Here is a 4,688-nt window from a genome sequence, read left to right on the forward strand (position 1 = left end):
TATTGGACTGGATTGCTATGTTACTATATATGCATATGGAAGGAGAGGAAGTTTTATTTTAATTAACATTAATTAATGATTTAGTAGGGATTGACAATCTGATAAGTAGCCTCACTTGTCAAAACTGGAAATGTTAAATAATGTATGTGCAGGAATTGATTGCTAGAGAGCTGTTTGAAAAGTAAAAATATTGTATTTTGTAAGGTTATTTGTAATGTCTGAAGATAAACTAGAAGTAATCAGGAAATATGATGCAGCATGAAGGAGAATCATTAACATGTCTAGGAAGACTTATGGGAAGTCAGATTTGGAAAAATGTTAAATTTGTTTTAATTAGTGACTAATTTGTAAAGAAAAAATGAAAATCAATAAAAAAAATATTTGCCCCCCCAAAAAAAACCCTACAGTTCCCAGGATGCTTTGGAGGAAGCATTGAGTGTTTAAAGTGGTATGATACTTCACAGTGCAGATGGGGCCACAGTCTGGGGCTGACCTGAGAGGGGATTCTGGCCTCTCAATCCTATGAAAGACTTTCTGATTGTGCTTTTAGCAGGAGTTCCTGGAAAATGCAATTAAAAACGAACAGCATGACTTCTGGATTGGGCTCCGTCATTACGTTGGATGGAAATGGATAGATAACACTTACCCACCACGATAGTGAGTCTTGAAGCAACGTTTCTCTGTTTATTGTATTGTAGAAACTTTGCTAAGAATTTGTTTTTTACTCTTCATTGAAAGCTCTTCCTGTCCTTTGCCTGCATCTAGAACCCAGCAGAGTAATTTATTTCCATTGCATTTTATGTTCCATGTCAGAAAGGCGGTTTTGTAGGGAGGAAGCAATATTATATTGTCCAGCTTCATCAGAAGTGGTAATGCTGCATAGTTTGACGGGGCTTGATAGTAGTTTCATGCTCAACAATGAAGGGCTTCTACACTGAGACAAGAAATCACCCCACATGGCAGGGGCTGGTCCAGTAGGGCGAATGTGCCTCACTAACCTCAGTCTGTCCTCAGCCTTCTTATACCTACAACCAATCTTGGGTGGAGCTGAGGTGGTTCTTCCAGTCGTTGCTTCCACATATGGTTAGTCTCCTTGCCTTCCACTCTGCCACTACTTATGGGCACCAGCCACCTAGGACTCCACATAGCCAAATGCCCCCTCACCCATGCCTTCTCACAGTCTCTCTCCACTTTCACCATGTGCGTGGACACTGTAGTCCTTCAAATCACCCCAGTTCTTCATCTTCTTCAGCAATCACTTGTAGCCATGTAAGATTTTCTTCCATGAACACAGTCTTAACAGTGAGTCCGTAAGTGGATCCACACGTCCTTCCACAGTGAGGACATAGGTTTCCTGGTGGGAGTTGATCACGGTGAGGGTTTGCCAAACGTGCCTTCCTCTTAGCACGTTTCTCCCTTTTGTCCTGAGTTTGAGTGTCTTCAAAGTCCATGACACCTTTAGTAAAGGCTGTTCAACTGGAGTGCTCACAGGCCAGTGATTCCCAATTGTAGGTGTTTATACTACATTTTTTAATATTTGCCTTGAGAGTCTTTAAACCTCTGTTGTTGGCCAATGGCATTACACTTTCCATTTCTAAATTCGGAATAGAGTAGTTACTTTGGAAGACGATAATTAGGCATCCGAACAGCATGACCAGTCCATGACTAGAGCATGGTGGCGACAGCATGTCCCCTTTGCCTCCCCCTCAGTTTTGATCCTCTCCATTTTTTGGAAGACCAAGCAATGCTTTTTGACCTCACCTTGTTAAAATATGATAGTTTGCCTCTTTGAACAGAGACGAAAACATAAGTGTGGGGAATTCTACTGCTTCTTAAATGTTTGCTGAAGTGTAGGAATGCAGGTACACAAGGCTTGCTTTGTACCATAGTATCATTCAGTGGTTATTGTTGCTTTCCACCATCATCACCCCAGTCAATCATTAGCTCTGGCTAACAGAATGAAGAATCTACTAGAACCGCAGGATCCTATGTCCACACAGAACTAATGAGTGTGGAGAAAGAGAATAGAGAAAAGGCTTTCTCCTACTCTCATAACACTAGAAGTCATCTTTCTTAAAAGCCACATTTCCCTAAGTGTGTGATTACACCCCCTGAGGGGCACTAGAATGATCCAAGGGGTCGTTGAATAAAAATAAGTGGGTGGAAGAGAAGAGAAGAGAAGAGAAGAGAAGAGAAGAGAAGAGAAGAGAAGAGAAGAGAAGAGAAGAGAAGAGAAGATTCATCTGTTATGTAATGACGCTTACTGCCAGGTTGGGCTCCGTTGTGGGTTGGCAACAAAGGTTCCCCTGGATCTGGCAATTGCACTGGAGGGGAGAGGTTTTCAAAGGCTAGGGTCAACTTTTGGGCTTCACCCAGACCCAGGAAGTGGATCTCAGACTGCCTGCCTATTTGGCCCATGAAAGGCAGGATGGAGCACTGGCTCTGCCCCTGGAATAGATCGGACTGAGCCGGTAGTCTTAACTCTGGTCCGCTCCATGGAATTTTAATCTTTCTTTATTAGGTTGTAGGATATAGGTAGAAACAGGGCTTTTTCAGGGGGAACTGACGGGAACTCAGTTCTGGGACTTCTCAGGTAGGTTCCAGAACCTCTCAGGTGAGTTCTGGAACCTCCCAAGTGGGTGCAATTCAAAGAGAAAGAGGGAGGCATTCATGGTGAGTTCCGGCATCTTTTTTTCTAGAAAAATAGCACTGGGTAGAAATACAGACACATAAAAGAATGCAAATTTGTCACTGCATCTTTTATTTGTTTGCTTAAAAAAGGTTGGTTCCTGGGGGAGGGGGTGCTGAGTATTTTTATTTTTTTTCTGAAAGGAGGTGGTAGGCCACATAGGTCTGGGAGCCTCTGCTTTAAAGCCTTCCACGTTGGTGGCCATCACCACCTCCTGTTGAAGTGAGTTCCACAGGTTAACTCCATGCTGTGTGAAGAAGCCTTTTCTTTTTTCAGACCAGCTTCATTTAATGCCCTGGAATCTGAGGATTCTGAGAGGGGGAGATCTCTTAATGCTGAAATAAAGTACACACCCCACGTTGATGGATAGGGACACCAAGCCAGATGTACGGAGTATAAATAAATTAATAATAATAACAATAACAACAACAACAACAACAACAATAATAATAATAATAATAATTTGCTTCTCACTGACTCATTGATTTGTGCTTCCTTTTCTTTTCAGTTATTGGGCAGTCGGTAAGCCAGACAACCACCTTTATAAACCAGTCGGTGCAATAAAAGCAAAGTGTGCAACACCACTGCGATGTTGGGAGAACTTTCCCCGTCTTGATCAAAAAAGAAGCATATGTAAGAAGAAGCCTGATAAACGATGGTTCAATTAAAACTCTTCGTGGACAATGAATCGACCCACCTTTAATAGAAGCCATGATCAATTATCCAGATTATGGAATTAAGGGCATGGAAGAGATCAGGTCTCAGACACCAGCACTCAAAAGCCTTTTGTCAATCCTGCATCCTCAGGTGACCTGATTTTGCAACCTCAGATAATGGAAACTCCTGGAAAATAAAGCAAGGAGGACTCAGTCATAGCCCACTTTCTGTTGCAATAATTAATCCAATACAGCCTTCCCCAACCCGGTGCCTTCTAGGTGCCATCAGCCCTAACCAACAGGTTGCGTTGGAGGGCACCAAGTGGAGGAAGATCGATTAAGTATACCTGCTAGAGGGGAACATTTTACCAGATTGGGGGGGCAGAGGGGAACATAACACTCTTCTTAGGGATGACTCCCCCTATTGGCAACAGGAAGGGTCTTCGTGGCCTCTCTAGGGGAGGAGTCACCCCACTTCCCCCAGACCAACTCTGTTGCAGTCAGAGCAGTGGCGTCTCTCTCCTCTTTATTTCTGAGAGAATTGGTCTTCCTGTGAGTGTGACAGTTTCCACTGTCTTGTTCTATATTACGACTTCCAGACGTCTGTTGGCTTATAACCTGCCAGGCATGGGCCCGCTATCAGTTAGTAATTCACCACACTTCGACCAGTGGGGTCAACAGAGAATCCACAGCTCCAGCAGTCTTCCAGCTGAACTTCAGAGTTTTCCTGCTTTCCAGTAGTCATCTTTTTCCAGAGTTCCTGGTTAAGAAAAACCTCTGTCCCACTCAGTTCAGTTCTAAGTATAAAGGGTTTATTGTCTCACAAGACAAAGATAAATGTACTAACTACTGTAATACAGTTCTTCTGGTCTTAGAAGTAAAGAAACAAATATACAGAGAGATCCACCAGCTCTTTACCACGCTAGCTTACACTATGCTGTGTAAAACCCACCAAACACAGTTGCTCACAGACTCTCGCCTTGTTGCCCCCAGATTACAGAATGCAATGCAGACTTGACTTCCAGTTTCTGCTCATATGCACATTCCTGAGAAAAAGTGAGGTTGGATAAGTCAGCAAGCCTGACTTTCAGTGTTGTACTGTTGCTAGGCAACCCTGTGCACCTGGCATCCTATCTCTAAACAAGATATTTAGATCCAAACAAGCAATTTCACTCCTTTTTCCAATTATACCTTCTTTGCTTAACTTCTTTGAATGTCTGGATTAGTCCCATAGTGTTCTCCTGTCCTTAAGAGTTGTTTTGGTCCATCTCCTGTGTCTTCTCCTCTTCCCTTCTGTGGTTTCCACCATTTTGTGCTTTAAAAAATGTAAAAAAAAAAATCCT

General features: G+C 42.9%; 1 long non-coding RNA gene across 2 annotated transcripts; it reads left to right on the forward strand.

Annotated features, from left to right (window-relative positions):
• Window positions 1–397: 397 nt before the first annotated feature.
• Window positions 398–4,464, forward strand: LOC310699021. Of its 2 annotated transcripts, XR_014521893.1 has the most exons (3): window positions 412–657; window positions 3,198–4,045; window positions 4,087–4,464. It is a non-coding gene; the product is annotated as an uncharacterized lncRNA (long non-coding RNA). The 2 variants fall into 2 exon arrangements; XR_014521892.1 differs by lacking the exon at window positions 4,087–4,464 and having other exon boundaries at window positions 398–657; window positions 3,198–3,558.
• Window positions 4,465–4,688: the final 224 nt, after the last annotated feature.

Source organism: Podarcis liolepis (assembly GCF_965112155.1).
Source record: "Podarcis liolepis genome assembly, contig: HAP1_SCAFFOLD_158, whole genome shotgun sequence".
Classification (NCBI taxonomy): domain Eukaryota; kingdom Metazoa; phylum Chordata; class Lepidosauria; order Squamata; family Lacertidae; genus Podarcis; species Podarcis liolepis.